Source organism: Tripterygium wilfordii, chromosome 15 (genome assembly GCF_013401445.1).
Source record: "Tripterygium wilfordii isolate XIE 37 chromosome 15, ASM1340144v1, whole genome shotgun sequence".
NCBI lineage: Eukaryota > Viridiplantae > Streptophyta > Magnoliopsida > Celastrales > Celastraceae > Tripterygium > Tripterygium wilfordii.
In genome coordinates, this window is record NC_052246.1 from 6257726 (window position 1) to 6276994 (window position 19269).

A 19269-nucleotide genomic window follows, 5' to 3' on the forward strand; every position below is an offset into this window, starting at 1 on the left:
GAAAGTTTATCTTTACTAAAAAGTTTAAACCATTGAGTTGAACCTCCCCTGTCTTATAAACTACACCACTTCTTTCTATTTTTCAAAGTGGGACTTTGTGTGCGTTCCAACACTCTCCCTCACACACAAATCCCTTAAATTCCATCATATTTGTTACACCGAACTCAATCTCAGAGGTGCTCATCCACTTGTTATGTCTTTGCGTGCTCAGAAGTGGTGATACACTTGTCATGGTCATGTACTCAGAGGTGGGAGACCTTGAATCTTTTTTTAAAATAGGCCACTTTATGGTGCCTCAAACACACACCCCTGCAACCGGATTTCGATACCATGTTAAGTAATTTGGACTCGGGGTGAGCCCACATTACATGGGCATAACATATATGGGTTTACTTGGCATAGAGGAAAGCCCATCTTTACTCAAAGGAAGAAGAATCGAGAAAACCCCTGAACTTTGATCACTTGATCGATTGAGTCTTTAAGCTTCATTTAATTTAAAAGAATTTCACTATTATTTTTAAAAATCTCACTGATTTAAAGAAGTTTTACTATTCTTATTATATACAACATTGATATTACTTAGTTGAATAATCATATGTACTCTGTTTTGTTGTGAAATTTTATATGAACATCATTATATTACATGTTTAATATGATTTTTCATGATTAAAATTTTTAAAAATTTCATTGTTACAGTTGAAAATCTCTATGATTTGAAGCAATTTCATTGTTCTTATAAACAATGATATTAGTTGTTAGATCGATCATATGTACTCCGTTTCTTATGAAATTTCATATGAACATTCTTACAACTTAAAATGATTTATAATGATTATAATTGAAGATCTCATTGACTTGAAAAAAAATCACTGTTCTTATAAAATAGTGATATTATTTGTTTAAGTGATCATATGTGTTATGTTTTATCAAATAGTTGATTTATTCTCCTGACAGTTATCGATTTACCATTTCATAAATACAATATATAGGATATCAATTTTATCACTAAGGAGAAATAAAACAAGAGATTTAATATTTATCTTAATAAACTGATAATCCATGACATATCAATATGATTAAGATAAAACCAAATCTTTATCCAACATGATAATTTAGACATCATATATGTTGTAAACCATGGCGACTCAATTCAACGTAACAAATAATGCGAAAAAAATAGAGAATAATGGCAATCATGTAGAAGACACAAGTTTAACGAGGTTTGGCAAACTACCTAATGCTCGTGCGAATACAACGAAAATTTCACTAATATGAAAGAAGGAAGGTTACACATAATTCCAATGAGAAAAACTTTCTATACCTAGAACTACCCAAAATCTCACCTAAAACAACAAACAACTCTCTCACACTCTTCCGAACCAAAACGGATCAACACAACACCAAAGATGGCAAAGATTTGCCGCAAAGAAAAAAAAATGTCTTAACTTTTTCCTCTCCTCTTTAGGATTTTCAATATATAGCCTATTTATAATATACAAGGAGTTCAGTTGACTGAAGCACTATAAAATCATAAATAAAATCCAAAAGGCCCATCACCTCCTCGAGGAAGGGCCTAGACCTTCCTCGAGGAAGGGCTCAGTTCTCCAAAAATTTTATTTTTTATCAATTTTTTAACAATCTCCACCTTAGTGATAAACGAACCAAAGAAATCTAAACCAACAAAAAAAACTCCACTTGTTTCAAAAGAGCATGAGATCAAAAAATAAAAATACGAACACAAAAGTGAGAGAGCTAAAACCCAATACCAAGTACCAAAGTAACCCCTTCAATCAGTGAACACTTTCCAACAGTTACCTTTCTTCACAAAACCTCCCATTCTATAGGGACGAAAATCGATTATGTCCAAGACATCTGTGAACTTTCCAATCGATACAAGAACCTCACATATAGTGATAAAAGTTTGCTGACAAGGCTCACTTGCCTTGACTTCCCTAGAATATGGCACCCCCACATTCACCACCTTATCAAGTGACTCCAAAACTATGCTTCCCATCAAAGTACCATCAACCTGTATTCTTTGGGAACTCTCACTCATAACCAAAGTTAAGTACACGATGACACTCCAACCGTTTCTCTCATTGGAAGCTCCACTGGCTTCTGAGAATCCGAACATCTCCTCTAGATCTTCACAAACTTACGACATGCTATGGCACTACCTGCATCACCTAAAACACCTTTGGTATCAATCGCACCACCTTGAAGAATATAAGGAACATCAATCTTCTTCTCGGTCATCACATGCACTAATACCTTACTAACTCCAAAACTCCGCCTTCAGTGGAGAACATATGCAGCCATTGTAATCAAGACAACTCAAAGAGACAAGGTTCTTCTTTAAAGTTGGACCATGATAGATACCATTCAAAGTTCTAAGAGCTCCACCATGCCATCTGATCTGAACTGAGCCTTTTCCATCATCCTTACAAGACTTATTGTTGCCTAACAAAACTGTACCACCTTCGATTGACTCGTAGGTAGTGAACAAATCCCTATGAGGGATATATGAACGTCACTTCCTGAATCAGAAATCCACTCCTTTTTGGAGCAAACCTATGGACCTGAAACAGAAAGAACATCACACAAATCTTCGTCATCAATATTCGCTTCGGCTTATGTAGCTTGCTTGGAACTTTTGAGCTTTGGGAACTCCGATTTCATATGTCCAAACTGATGACAATAGAAGCACCCGACAATTTTTTCAGATTTTCCATGGCCTTTCTTGAAACTACTTTCACCTATAACAAACAGACCTGCAACCTGCATATTACTACCCTCGCCATTCAACTTGGTACTTAACTCCATCGAGTTCAAAGATGATTTAACATCAGACAATTTGATCGAATCCCATCCATAAAGCATGGAATTAACAAAGGAACTATACGATACCAGGAGTGAACATAACAAAATAAGGGCTTGGTCCTCCTCATTTACCTAGACTTCAATATTCTTTAATCCTAAGACAATTTGATTAAAATTATCAAGATGTTGACATATAGACATACATGGCTCCATCTTAAAAGTGTACAATCAATTAGTGAGAGACTTCATCATATAGGATTCTACAAGCTTGTCCAATAGCCCTTTGGATGTCCCTTTGTCTAGAACCTCTCTAAGCACCACATCCGCAATAGATAACTAGATCAAATTGTGAGCTTTTTTCTCCATTTTCACTACTTGCTCGTAGGGCAATTTGGTTGCCTCATCCGCATCCAAAATCTTCACACACCCTTATTGTCGCAGAAGTGTGTGCATCTTGACACGCTGTAGACTGAACCCATTCTCTCCATCAAACTTTACTACGTCAACCTTAGCAAACGCCATTGAGCCTTACTCCAATACCAATTTGTTGTGAACAATATCGGCTCAATTCAACGTAACAAACAATATGGAAACAAAATAGAGAATAATGAAAATCACGTAGAAGACACAAGTTTAACAAGGTTCGGCAAACTGCTTACTCCTCGAGTGAAGACAATGAAAGTTTCACTAATATGAACGAAAGTTACATATAATTTCAATGAGAAAAACTCTCAATGCCAAGAACTACCCCAAATCTCACCTGGAACAACAAATAACTCTCTAACACTCTTCACACACAAAAACGGATCAACAAAACTCCAAAGATGTCAAAAGGTTGCCGCAAAAGGAAAAAATATGTTTAACATTTGTCTCTCCTCCTTAGGGTTTGCAACATATAACCTCTTTATACTATACATGGAGTTTCAGTTGACTTAAGCCCTAAAAGACCCTAAATAAAATTCAAGAGGCTCTTCACTTGCTTTAGGAAGGGCAATCTGTTCTCCAGAAAATTCTTTTTTCTCTAATTTTCCAACAATGTAAATGATAATAACAATCCAATCAAACATCTAAATAATCCGTGAAAAGATTGATAAAATCTGTGAAAACATATTCAAATTGATCCATTCAGAGTAACCTATTTCAAAGTTACTTCCCTACACACAAATTTCTCCAAATAATCAAGTGGCAAATCAAACCGTGACGACCACTTCACAATAAAAAATGCAGGTCAGAATTTTAATTTTGTAGCAAACTATATAACACACTCAATAACCTCAAGCGGTCAGCCCAAATGACAAATCAAACCGTGACAACTACTTCACTTCAAGAAAAAAAACGCAGGTCAAAATTTTAAACTTGTAACACACTCAATAACCTCTAGTAGTTTAGCTCAAGTGGCAAATCATCAATCTGTGAAAACTACTTCACAAAAAAAAAAAATGAAGGTCAAAATTGTAGAAAGCTCAGCTGAAGTTTTGAAATTTCATTTACACAAATTAGTATCTTTTTGGGATACTGCAGGTGCATGCAGGCCCAATTTTATGGTCGTCATCATTCAAGTCTTTCAAAAAATTTATGATCGGTTATATGAGTTTTTGAGAAAATTAACGGAAAATACATTATGCGTATTTGTTTGTGCCGTTAAATTCTATGGAGACCCAATTTTTTATGAGGAGAAAAACAATTATGTATAAGCGCGTGATGTGTATATGCAAATGAAGTGTGGAATACGTACGCGTGTGTGTATATATATGTGTGTATATATATATATTCATATATTGTCGTGTATCTCGTTTTTCCAAGTAATGAAAGATATGTTTGTTGTGTTTATGTGTGTGGTTGACATATGCAATATATGTTACTAAAAGGTTGCTTATGGCTCTTGGATCTTAAGTTGACTAATTATTAAATTTGAAACATCGGAATTCCTTTATGACCATGAATTGATAAATAGAAATATATACCAAATTAACCAAGAAGAAAATCACTATCAAATTGTACTATAATTGTAATAACAATAAACTCTACTTCCCATATAATGCAAATTATATGATTACAAAACTCTATCGTTAGTATTGTTTGTTTCTTCTACATTTTCTCCTTACTTTAATGCTTTGCTATATAGTCACGCATATGTATATGTATATATATATGCATGCCAAATTTGGGTACATACACTTACACTTACACATAACAATTCTAGGAACAACTTGGGCAAGGAGCTAGCCCTCTCTCTCTCCCTCTCTCCCTCGAAAATGTATGTGAAATCATATGAAGGAAACGAAGGCCAAAGGGAAATGTTTTGGGGACAACAAAAGATGTATTTCATATTAGGTTTAATAGGGTTTGCTATCCTTTTTGATGGTCTTCTATTGTCTAAATGTGAAGCTCATCAATACGATTTCATCGTAAGTTTCTTCTTCTTCTTCTTATATAAAAACCTCAATTAGTTTGAATTTATGTTGGTTCGACGTCGATTGAATTATTTTTTTGATTATATTGTGATTATCTAATTTTGGTTGCTTACAGCTACAAGAGACTAATTATACAAGGCTGTGTAGCACGAAGAGCATCCTCACAGTGAATGGAAAATTTCCAGGACCCACAATTAAGGTTCACAAAGGTGACACTTTCTATGTTAATGTCCATAATCAAGGAGCTTATGGTGTTACCATACATTGGTAATTATATTCTCTCTCTCTATATATATATATATTGAACGTATCAAGGTACAAACCAAATTCTTGGACATTGAATTGTAAAATTTGTGGTGTCTCCAATAGGCATGGAGTGAAACAACCAAGAAATCCGTGGTATGACGGCCCGGAGAACATCACACAATGCCCTATTAAACCAGGATCAAACTTTACATACAAAGTCATATTATCGACAGAAGAAGGGACGTTATGGTGGCATGCACATAGCGATTGGACACGAGCAACCATCCATGGCGCTATTATCATTTTACCTTCTCTCGGAACCACTTATCCATTCCCTAATCCTCGTACAGAAGAAACAATTATTATTGGTACTATAATTTTATTCTAAATTATAAGACTAATTAAGAATAAGGTATTTGACGTTAGTCGTTAATTAACTATTGCAAGTTATTATTTGATGAAATGGCAGGATCATGGCACAAAGGAGATGTGATGGCAGTAATTGAAGATGCACTTGCAACTGGAGGAAGCCCTAATGTTTCTGATGCATTCACCATCAATGGTCAACCAGGAGATCTATATCCATGCTCCTCTTGTAAGTAACTTGCTAGTTAGAGTGATTTCAACATCAATACGTTTAATCGCTTCATAAGTGTGTCCGCTGACTATTTATGTATATTGGTTTGCAGCATTGACTTACCGTTTGTTAGTTGATTTTGGCAAACTCTATCTTCTCCGAATAATAAACGCTGTGTTGAACGAAGATCAATTCTTCGGGATTGCGGGACACAAGCTTTTAGTCGTTGGGCAAGATGGGGCGTATATCAAGCCTATAAGAACCGATTACATAATGATAACTCCGGGACAAACGATGGACGTTTTGGTCACAGCAGAACAAAAACCTAGCTTTTACTATATGGCTTCTACTCCATTTTCTGATAACAATATCGTTCCATTTGATAACACAACAACTACTGCAATATTCCAATATAGAAGCAGTCGTACTCGCCCCCTGTCGATCCCTTTCCCTTCACTTCCTAGCTATAATGACATTGGTGCTGCGACCAACTTCACCCGCCAGGTAAGGAGTTTGGCCACCATAAAATACCCTATTCGAGTTCCATTAAAGATAGCTACACGTCTCTTTATAACAGTTTCTGTAAACGAGTTGTTTTGCCCTAATGCCTCCTGCGCTGGACCTAATGGAATGAGGGTATCAGCAAGCTTGAACAATGTTAGTTTTGTGACTCCAAGAATTGATATATTACAAGCCTACTACAGGTATCGTTGTTTGACTTAGACTCTGATACCACCTGATCCTCAATCAAACTCCAATTTTACCAGCAGTTACTGATATGAAATTTCTTAATATAGGGGATTGAATGGGTTGGTGTTCAAGGATGATTTCCCAGACATACCGCCATATTACTTCAATTTCACTGGAGATCGTGGCAATGTTTCTGTCTTCACAAAGAGAGGAACAAAGGTGAAGATGCTGAATTATGGAGAAGCAGTGGAGATAGTTTTTCAAGGGACTAATTTATTGGCTCCGGAGAGTCATCCTATGCATCTTCATGGTTATAGTTTCTATAAAATTGGGACTGGTACAGGCAACTTCAACAAAATGACTGATCCGCGGATGTATAATTTGATCGATCCTCCAGAGATTAACACAGTTTCTGTCCCAAAAAATGGATGGACTGCTGTCCGATTTTACGCCAATAATCCCGGTAGTAATTCATCAATTTTTTTTTCCTTCCAGACATATCATTACCTAAATTAATATGCAAGAAAAAGTATATAATTAATCTTAATTGTGTTGTAGGCGTATGGTTTATGCATTGTCACTTGGAGAGGCATGCGAGTTGGGGAATGGAGACTGTCCTTATAGTGAAGAACGGGCCTACTAAGCTCACAAGCATTCGTCCACCGCCATCATATATGCCACCCTGTTCATAGTCCTTCAAATAAGGCTACATGAATGTCATTTGAATAATTCCTTCAAATAAGGCCACATAAGGTTTCATTGCCCTTGACTTGTAACTCACTGATGTTGTATTAATTGGGTCATGATTTGTTAAATTACAGTAATCTGAAGTCCTCTATACTCCTTTCTAGTTGAACTAGCTACTACGTTTGAGGTGGTTTCTGTTCACTCCAACTATCTTGACAACTATCTTGCCTAATGCTATCGCATATGCTCTGTAGAAATTGTGTCAGGGTAAATAATAATAATTAGATATTAAATTAATTTATCCGACTAAGGATATAATATGTTTTTGAACACGTTAAAATTTGTACTTGATTGGGAAATTTCTCAATTTAATCAAAGTGTATAGTTAGCATAAAATTATTGCGTAATTTGGTTTGATCGATAGATTGGCTGGTCGTTTGTTAGAATGTCTCCTTTTCTCTGCATGGAATAAAAAAAAGAAGTTAAGCTAATCTCCTAGCCATTTCCAATATGGGTAATCGTTAACTTATAAGTAACCCATTACTTTTGTGCACTGGATTATACACCACAAAGTGTACGCCACAGAATAATGTATGACTTTTGTGCACCTTCAAGAGCCTTCTACTTGGGGCAAATTTCGGGTATAAAAAGCTAGTGATCCAATTCTCAACCTACCCATGGTTGCTAATTGATCGACCAAGGGTGTCTTTGACATGTGGTTCTTGTACTTTGTCTAAGGTAAGGGCCGGATAGTCTCTCCCTTGGGGAGAGGAACCTTTTAACCTAGAATCTGTGGTGTTTGGGGGGCACTGTTAAACTTTGATAAACTTACAAGTAAAAGAGCAGCTTCGTGTGGCGGCTATCATATCTAGTCTTGCAGTTCAGTTATTTATAGAGTGGTGAATGTGATTCTGTATTTCTACCTATCTGAATGTGAGTATTGGAAACTCTATCTTTTGGTTCGTATCGTGATTCTGCTTGGAAGGACTACAGATTCGATTCTATTGCGTAATAGGTGGGTTGTTGCGTTGTTGTGGTGTTCTTGTGGGGGTAATTGCATATGGTCTGGGTTTCTGTTGCTTTGTACTGTTGTTGTGGAGTGCTGAAAGTGTTTCCGCTGCTTGTACGGTATCACTAATTCATTTCATTAATTTCAAGTTCTAATATCATATATAACAAGTTTTTCCATCGGTTGGTGTGATTACCTTAACATTTTTAGTCAAAATATGTGTTTTATTTAAGTACTAGACCGACAAAAATGGGCCCTCCAAGACAAATTGTTGTAAGTAGTACAATATCTTATTAAATATAAAGATGAAGCTCTTATTTAATTTCATGTCCTTAATTATCAGGGCACCATCCTTTTTATGTCTTGTTGGGCAGATGCTTGAGGGAAGTTTAGTGTAATTTAGGTATGCACTTTGTAGATATTCAGTTGAAATAAGGATTAAATTCAATTATGTGAAAGAATAAAAAGAATAAGGTGGCAACTAAGTATTCAAAGAAATATGAACAGAGATGTAACTGGTATATGCATCGATTTCGAAAGTGAATGGCTATTGTTTTATGAAAAAATTTGTAAAATAGTATAGTTGTCGATTAGTTTTATCAATTGGTGATTCGAGTAGAATGAGTTTCAATAATATAGTAGAGTCGATTCAACCCAGATTAGGGTTAAAGCATCATTAGTTGACACCAACTGAAATGGTCAATCTTACGCTTACGAGTTATGGGTTTATTATAACATATAAAAAGGCATGGAGAGGACGTCGTTACTATGAGAGGTCGTCGAACACTATGGAGTCTTTCAATGTGTGGATCATTGATGCTAGAGACTTACCCATCAAGTGTATGATCGATGTCATAAGAATAAAGCTCTTACGAACTTGTTTTCTGATTGGAGGCAAGAAGCAGCAAAGTGAAATAGGATATTTGTCGAAGATAACAAAAAGTGGAATTCGCATGTGGCCAAGAGGAGGACGTGAAATATGAAGATGTCTTTTGATTTGATTTTTCAAATTTTTTCAGATCCTTTGGATACCATTAATATTAGAGAAGATATTCTTGTCATAAATAGAAGCTCAATGGGTTTCCTTGTGCTAATGCAACTATTACAATCAGTAGGATTCGATTGTCTATGAAGGAGATCGTGGAATAATATTTTCATGTTAGTACACAATGAAGAACGTTTACATCCCGTTCCAATATTTACAAGGATTGAATTTGGAAGATCAGATGAGAACGACATCCTTGCACCATTTATAAGGAGACAACCCAGAAGGCCTAAATTGCTTGCTTAAAAAAAAAGTTCATATATATATTAAATTGCTGGCTTAAAAAAAGTTTATATGTATATATACTAAAGCAAAAGAGAAGCCAAAATTAAAAACAAATAAATGCAGAAGTAGGTCCCACAAGTTCATTAATTCTTCAATTGTAAATGTTGCCGCCCAATAATGAATGAATTCCCCACTATTTCCATATACATTCACCCAAAAATAATCAAGAAAAGAAATTTGTGCACAAAAAACCAAGCACAACGTGCTTCTCTGTGAATACGAACGGGATTATGTAGCCCATGTTTTCTAATTCTAGAAAACACCTGTATTGAGAAAGAAGAAAGAGCTTGTGAAGGTTGTATCTATGGAAAGATGCACCGGCTTCCTTTCCAAAACAAACGTCTTGGAGAGCTTTTGCCCATCTGGAACTTGTTCATCTAGAATTACAGATATTTGGGAACAGGAACCCCATCTTTAAATAACAAAAGGTTTTTCAGTCTTTTTTGTTGATGACTTCACAAGAATGTTGTGACTATATTTTCTTGAAAAGAAATCGGATGATTTCTCAACTTTTCTTCAGTTTCAAGCCTTTGCAGAGAGGCAAAGTAGCTGCCAGCTGAAAATTCTGAGAACGGATCATGGTGGAGAACTTATATATACTCCATGAAATATTGCAAAAAACAGGGTATTCAAAGGAAGGTAACTATGAAGTACAAATGTCAACAGAATGGAGTAGCTGAGAGAAAGAACCATACCATTGTAGAAATGGCGCAAAGTATGCTTAAAGGAAAGGGACTACCTAATAAGCTATGAACTGAAGCCATGAACACAATAATTTATATTTTGAATCGCTCTCGTACAAAATATGTTCGAGACAAGACACCATTTCAAGCATGGATAGGCCGAAAATCACATGTAAATCATTTGAAAGTTTTTGGGAGCATTGCATATGCCTTAGTGCAATCTCCTAACAAAGACAATATTGATCAGAAGTGAGAAAAGTTGCTTTTCATTGACTCCAGTAACGAGTCCAAAGGATATCACCTCCTTAATCCCAAAACAAATCAACTTGTGATCTCTAGAGAAGTGATTTTTTTATGAAGCTACCTATTGGAATTGAGAAGAAGGTACATCTCAAACTTTATCCTATTTTGAATTTATTGACTCTTTGCCTGAATATGTTGGCCAGACAAGTTCAAGTGCAACTTCAGATATTTCAAATAAAGTGCCAAGTTCAGAGTCACCACCAAAGATATTGCGCTCGCTAAATGATGTATATGATTCCTGTGAAGTTGCACTTCTTGCTTGTGAACCTCAGACAATTTGGGCTAACATGGGTTTTACGAAAGGATATTCACAACAGATAGGGATAGATATAAATGAAACATTTGCTCTAGTTGCTCGTGTGGAGCCCATGAGAACAATTTTAGCTTTGGCAAATCAAAAGAAGTTGCAAGCTTTTTAGATCGATGTAAAGTTATTTTTTTTTTAAATGAAGAATTTGAAGAAGAAATTTATGTCGAGCAATGTCCTGGTTATGCACTTAAAGGCGAGGAAGGAAAAGTATACAAGTTGCAGAACACGTTCTATAGTCTCAAACAAGCTCTAAGAGCTTGCAATAGCTGGATTAATACTTTCAAAAGACAAATTTCAAAGGTGTCCAAGTGAATCGTCTCTCTACGTGAGAGTTGAAGGTACAAATGATTTTCTTTTTGTTTGCCTCTATGTGGATGATTTGATATACATAGGAAATAATCCTAGGTTGAATGAAGAATTTAAACGGGATATGATGTGTGAATTTTTTGAGATGACTAATCTGGGGCTTATGAAGTATTTTCTTGACATACAAGTGAAGCAAAAGAAATGAGAAATTGTTATTTCTAAAGCAAAATACATTGACGATTTGCTGAAAAATTTTCACAAGGTGAATTCTAAGTCGGCATCTACTCCTATGATGCTCAATGAGAAGTCATAGCAACATGATAGAGCTTAGCAAACATATGTAAAAATTTATCGAAGTTCTATTGACTCACTGATATATTTAACAAATACAAGGCCAGACATTGTGCATGCCATGAATGTTGTTTCAAGATATATAGATATATAAATCAATCAAGCAAACTGTATTTTGCAGTAGCAAAACGGTTCCTACGTTATCTAGAAGGAACTAAAAAGCTTGGCATTAAGTATGTAAAAGAAGAAAATAACAAGTTGATTGGCTTCACTGATAGTGAATGGGCAGGGTCACTTGATGATCATAAACGCACATCAGGTTATATATTTTGTTTGGGTACCAAAGTTATTTCTTGGTGTTCGAAGAAACAGAAAATTGTAGCACTATCATAAGCTGAAGTGGAGTATATTTCAACAATTGATACAACTTGTGAAGCTTTTTGGCTTAGAAGACTTCTCAAAGATTTGCTTGAAGACTTCAAGGAGCCAACTATTTATATATATATTGTGACAATATATCTGTAATAGAAATGACAAAGAATCCAATGTTTCATCCGAGATCAAAACATATAGATATTCGTTATCACTTAATCAGGGACCTGGTTAGCAAAGGAGAAATTTGTCTGGAGATCTAAACACTCATCTGCAATTTGCAGATATTTTTACGAAGGCACCAACGATGGAGAAACTAGAGATTTTTTTGAAGCATATGAAAATTGAAAATTAAGAGTGGGTGTCAAATTAAAATTTGCATTTCCAAATAATTGTAGCATTCTCTAGAGGCATGTATTAATGATATAAGTTTTTAGGCTTCTAGATTTCTCTATTAAAATATATATAAGTGCGTTGTGGAAGCCTTGTGAGGTAACTTAGATTGTACTCAAAACAAATACTAAGACATGTAGCTCTAGATTGAATAAAAGACATCAGTTTATCATTCTCTAGAATCCAAATATTACCTCTCTTTCGTTGTAACACCGAAAAACATAATATCTGATTCTTTTTTTCAAGTGTCACATGCCACATAGGTGGTTGTGAAGGATCAAGATGAGGTTGTTCTAGGGACCCAGGTGTCAGAGATCCTCTTCGGATAGCCAAAAATGACGCGGACGTCTTTGACTTGGTGCAATTTCTTGAGTTGGAAATTAGTGTCTTTATTGTTTTATTTCCTTAGTTGCAATTTACTAAGACCCCGTTTGGAACACATTTTATACTAGCATTTATACTACTTGCTAGTATAAATGTTGGTTGCCATCCAAACAATAATTTCTGGGCACATATTCTAATAGATTTTTGAGTAGCATTTATACTACTTCTCAAATGCTACAAATTTGTACAATTTTACAATATTTCATCAGCTTTTCTCTATTTTGTCCCCATCAATTTATGCTTATTCCATTTATACCCTCATATGTGTTATTGGATGAAACTGGCTATTCACCATTTCTTTGACCCCGTTATTGGATCAAACTGTTGGTGAGAAATTCTATTTAATAGATAAATGGAGAAATTCCAATTTGATCTGCAGTGATATTAATAGTTGTATCACATTAATTTATTATTATATTAATTTTATGTTAATTTATTATATTAATTTTATAAATTAATTTTTATAGTTGGATACAACTATATTTCTCTATTACAAATAATACCTCTGCACGTAATTTATCACAATATGTTACATAGAATAAATGTTACCAATAAAAGTTCAACCAAACACTATCAAAGCATTCAAGCAACATATCTGCTACTAAAATTGTCCAGCATTTCTGCTACCACCATTTCTGCTACATTGAAAATGCTTTACCAAACTAGGCCTAAGAGTTCCTTCGTTTTATTAAGTAGTTTCTTTTCCTATGTATGGACAATTTAGTCTTTAAGGGTAATTGTTGTTAGGTCTAAAAGAATAGTTGGATGTCTTGTGGGATTATTATTGGAATATTAAAAAAAAAAATCTTGAGAGGGTTTTCTCAGATTGTGGTTCTTGTGTTCTTGGGATTGAGCGTTGGCTTGATCCTTGTGGTATATTCCGCCTGCGTCAAAAAATGATGAAACTCGGTAGAGTTGGACATGACTTAGCAGCTCTTGAACATCACAGATTGTTGAACTCCACCACCGAATGCTAGGGAAGAGAGATTGGTGATCGTGGAGATGTGGTAGAAGCATAATATTTGTACGTTGCTATCGAGATAGGAGTTATGATCTCTTTGGTCTCTATACCTGATTTTCATTTAATCGTTGTTGTTGCCTATTCATTGATGCATAGTTCTTTGAGGTTGATTATATTTCTTTCGACATGTAGTTAGGCATGAACTGTTTGGATATTGGGATAAATTTTTTTTGATTTGATTAGGAATCTTCATAGAAATTTGAATTATAAATTATTTTCTAAGTTAGTTTGGACATTGATTTTGGATGCATGGAAACCTCATTGAAATATATATGCATTATGATATATGGTTTGATTATGTGTTGGATGGATTGGATTGTGGTTAATTTGTGGAGCTGGGTTATTGTGATGGCATTGTTGTTGTTTGACCTATTTGTGAGTGGTATGGGTGGATGTGATAGCCTTGTTGTTGTTGTCTAGCTTTGATTTTGTGTGGTGGTTGTGTTCACAATGCACCACTACAAGATGTGAGCATTGTTTATCTGTTATCTATTTGATAGTACAGGGTATTTGAGTGCCACGACCTCCGAGAGGAAAACTAGACTGCTGTGTGCTATTGATTGGACGTGGATGATTTGTGGCACTATGACCATTGGGAGGAGATGTATAATTGCATATATATTTACATACTTATATATATGCATATTGGATGGTGATTGTGGCATGATTTATTTTCATATTGTCTTTACCCTTCTTTGCATCAATTCATTGTACATGACTATTTTGTAGTTGGTTCACTTGGGTATCCATTTCATGGGTAACCGAGTTCTTATCAGGTACTATATCCATACTAGGCTATTTAGCTCAATCTCTATTTTGACTCCTTTTTAGGTGAGCAGGCAGATGATAATTAGTCTCTCAAGGTGTGAGTGGTTTCCTCATGGATACAATTGTGGGTTTATGGGTAGAGCAGGATTTGCTAATTTGAACTTCCGCAAGCTTTTATCCTATTTATTATATTTTAGGATATGTTGGGATTTATTTTAAATTAAAATAAATACTTTGAATGATTTTGAATGAAATTTATGTGTTTGCATACAATTTGGTAATTTAGCAGACCCCCTTCGAGACGGGTCGTTATATGGAAACTACTCATTTTGTGATATTACAGGCACATAAGGCCTCAATTTTCTCATCATCATCATCTAAGCTTTTATCCTAAATGTTTGAAATTGGCTACATGCGTCTATTAAAAAATTAATGGGAACTCACTACGTACATTCATTTTCGCCATTATTGAGGCCCAATTTTGTATGAGGGAAAAATGTTGGGTATGATTGTGATGTGTATATGCAAATTGAAGTGTGGAGTATGTACGTGTGTGTGTACATATATATTAGAATTCTCTTATAAGGTACTAAAATGATATGCTAATTTTTATGATTCACTTTTACAGTTGAAAACATTTTTGTTAAAATTTGAAAAAAAAAATATTTGTATTTTGATCAGTGTTACAAACCCAACGATATTTTTTTTGTTCGAAACAAAAATCAAATACAATATGAAAAGTATATGAAATGTCTTTTGTTTTATATCCAACGATTCAGAATTATCATGCACTTTTTCACGTTTAATTTGATTTTTGTTCGGACAAAAAATATATCGTTAGGTTCGTAATACCGATCAAAATATAAATATATATATTTTTTCAAATTTTAACAAAAATGTTTTTAACTTTTAGGACCTCATTGTAGAATCTCACTCACTTTTCATGTTTAATTTGACTTTTATTTAAAAAAAAAAAATAAATCATTGTGTTCGTAAACAAAAATATATCATCGTTTATTGTTTTAATGTGTGTGGTTGACATATGCAATATATGCAATAAACGTTGCTTATGATTCTCGGATATGAAATTGACTAATTATTAAATTAAAAACATGGGAAAATACGTTGACTTTTTTTTTTTTTGGTAAGTTCGTTATGGCCATGAATTTATAAACAGAAATATATACCAAAGCAAGAAGAAAATCACTCTAAAATACAGATAGAAATATATACCAAAGTAACCAAACCAAGAAGAAAATCACTATCAAATATATATACTACTTGTACTATAATTTTAATAACAATAAACTCTGCTTCCCATATAAAGCAAAATATATGATTACAAAACTATATCGTTAGTATTGTTTGTTTCTTCTACATTTTTCCTTATTTAAATGTTTTTCTATATAGTCAAGCATATATATGCATATATGTATGCCAAACTTGGGGCAAGGAGCCTTCTCTCTCTCTCTCTCCCCCTCTATTATGCAAATGTTGCAAATGTATGTGAAATCATATGAAGGAAACGAAGTTAAAAGGAAAATGTTGTTGGGACAACAAAAGAAGCATTTCATATTAGGTTTAATAGGGTATATTATGCTTTTTCATAATCTTCTCTTGTCTAAATGTGAATCTCATCACTACGATTTTGTGGTAAGTTTCTTCTTCTTCATAACCTCAATTAGTTTACCCGTACTTTGGTTTCGACATCGATTGAATTTTTTCCAAACATTATTGTGATCATTACCTAATTTTGGTTGCTTGCAGCTACAAGGCAAAAATTATACAAGGCTGTGTAGCACAAAGAGCATCCTCACAGTGAATGGAAAATTTCCAGGACCCACAATTAAGGTTCACAAAGGTGACACTTTCTATGTTAATGTCCATAATCAAGGAGCTTATGGTGTTACCATACATTGGTAATCATATTCTTTCTCTCTATGATCAACCGTAACGTGTCAATCTACAAACCATATTCTTTGACATTGAATTGGTAAAATTGTTGGTGTCTCCAATAGGCATGGAGTGAAACAACCAAGGAATCCGTGGTACGACGGTCCGGAGAACATCACACAATGCTCTATTAAACCAGGATCAAAATTTACGTACAAAGTCATATTATCGACAGAAGAAGGGACGTTATGGTGGCATGCACATAGCGATTGGACACGAGCAACCATCCATGGTGCTATTATCATTTTACCTGCTCCTGGAACCACTTATCCGTTCCCTAATCCTCGTGCCGAAGAAACAATCATAATTGGTAGTCTGGTTTTACTATAAATTAATGTGATCAAAACTTAAAGTATAAGATCAATTAAGAATTAAGTATTGCAAATTATTAATTATTTGATGAAATGGCAGGATCATGGTATAAGGGAGATGTGATGGCAGTAATTGAAGATGCTCTTGCAATTGGAGGAAGCCCTAATGTTTCTGATGCATTCACCATCAATGGTCAACCAGGAGATCTGTATCCATGCTCCTCTTGTAAGTAACTAGTTAAATTGATTTCAACATCATAAGTTTGTCCGCTGACTAGTCATGTATATTGGTGTTGCAGCATGGACTTATCGTTTGCTAGTTGATTATGGCAACCTCTATCTTCTCCGAATTATCAATGCTGTGTTGAACGAAGATCAGTTCTTTGGGATTGCGGGACACAAGCTTTTAGTCGTTGGGCAAGACGGGGCGTATATCAAGCCCATAAGAACCGATTACATAATGATAACACCGGGACAAACGATGGACGTTTTGGTCAGAGCAGAACAAAAACCTAGCTTTTATTATATGGCTTCTACTCCATTTTTCGATGACAAAGTTGCTGCATTTGATAACACTACAACTACTGCAATATTCCAATATAGAAGCAGTCCTACTCGCCCCCACACGATCCCTTTCCCTTTGCTTCCGAGCTATAATGACATTGGTGCTGCGACGAGCTTCTCGCGGCGGGTAAGGAGTTTGGCCACCATAAAATACCCTATTCGAGTTCCATTAAAGGTAGCTACACGCCTCTTCATAACGGTTTCTCTGAACCAGTTGCTTTGCCCTAATGCCTCCTGCGCTGGACCTAATGGAATGAGAATATCAGCAAGCATGAACAATGTTAGTTTTGCGACTCCAAGAATTGATATATTACAAGCCTACTACAGGTATCGTTGTTTGTCTAAAACACCAATTTAACCAGCAATTACTATTTAATAATGTGAAATTTCTTGATATAGGGGATTGAACGGGTTGGTGTTCAAGGATGATTTCCCGGGCGTACCACCATATTACTTCAATTTCACTGGAGATAGTGGAAATGTTTCTGCCTTTACAAAGAGAGGAACAAAGGTGAAGATGATAAATTATGGAGAAGCAGTGGAGATAGTTTTTCAAGGGACCAGTTTAGTGGCTCCGGAGAATCATCCTATGCATCTTCATGGTTATAGTTTATATCAAGTTGGGACTGGTACAGGAAATTTCAACAAAAAGACTGATCCGCGTACGTATAATTTAATCGATCCTCCAGAGATTAACACAATTTTTGTCCCGAAAAATGGATGGACTGCTGTCCGATTTTACGCCAATAATCCTGGTAGTAATTCAACCTTGTTTCCATAGAATTCATTACCTAGATTAATATACAAGAAAAAAGTATATAATTAATTTGAATATTGTTGTAGGCGTATGGTTCATGCATTGTCACTTGGAGAGGCATGCGAGTTGGGGAATGGAGACTGTCCTTATAGTGAAGAACGGGCCTACTAAGCGTACAAGCATGCGTCCACCGCCATCATACATGCCGCCATGTTCATAGTCCTTCAGTAGTGAATTTTTGTGATGAAGTTTTTAGACTTTTAGGGTCATGAATGTCATTTGAATAATTCCTTCAAATAAGGCTAATGAGATTTCATTGCCTTTGACTTGTAACTCACTGATGTTGTACTCGGTCGTGATTTGTTAAATTAGAGTAATTGGTAGTCCTCTATATAAACTCCAATTTAGTTGAACTGATACGTTTGAGGTGGTTTCCGGTCATCCCTTCTTGATGGACTTGACTCATGTATAGTGGCAGACCCATGAATTGAGATAATTGGGGTCACAAAAGTGACTGTCCCCGAATTTTTTTTTTTGAAGTTTTATATGTAATCGATTTACGAATATAGACCGTAAACATAGAAACACATTAATAATAATTCAAAGTAATAAGAAAAATACATTATAATTATCACAATTATTTTCTACAATGCGGAACTACGACATTGGAATGGGCTATTAGGCTTAGGGCTCTCAAATTTGTTGACTGTTGGGACTTGTTTGCTTCCAACATGGGAGAATGATATTGAGAGATTGAGAGGGTTTGAGGGGCTTGGTAGATGAGCTTGACAAATGACGAGATAAAGTTAGAGCCTAGGACTTATAATGGTTGGGTTGGGTCAAAGTTAGTTAGTGGGTTGGGGTGGGAATTAGTTTACTAGGTGCCTCATTTATTTGACTGGGGGCCCGTCCCCCAGTGCTATATGGCTATATCTGCCACTGCTTGTGTAGTTATATTGTCTCCATTTATCTTAGCAAGTTAAAGGATGTAGCACTCGTTTTGAGTGAGCGAGGTCAAGAGTCTCTATAGTGTCAAGTATTGTGGTGCTAGATGAGCTACCGAGTGACGAAGCAGCTAAG

General features: G+C 35.2%; 1 pseudogene; it reads left to right on the plus strand.

Moving 5' to 3' along the window:
* The first annotated feature begins 5075 nt into the window (after nt 1-5075).
* Nucleotides 5076-18409, plus strand: LOC119979812 (annotated as a pseudogene).
* Nucleotides 18410-19269: the final 860 nt, after the last annotated feature.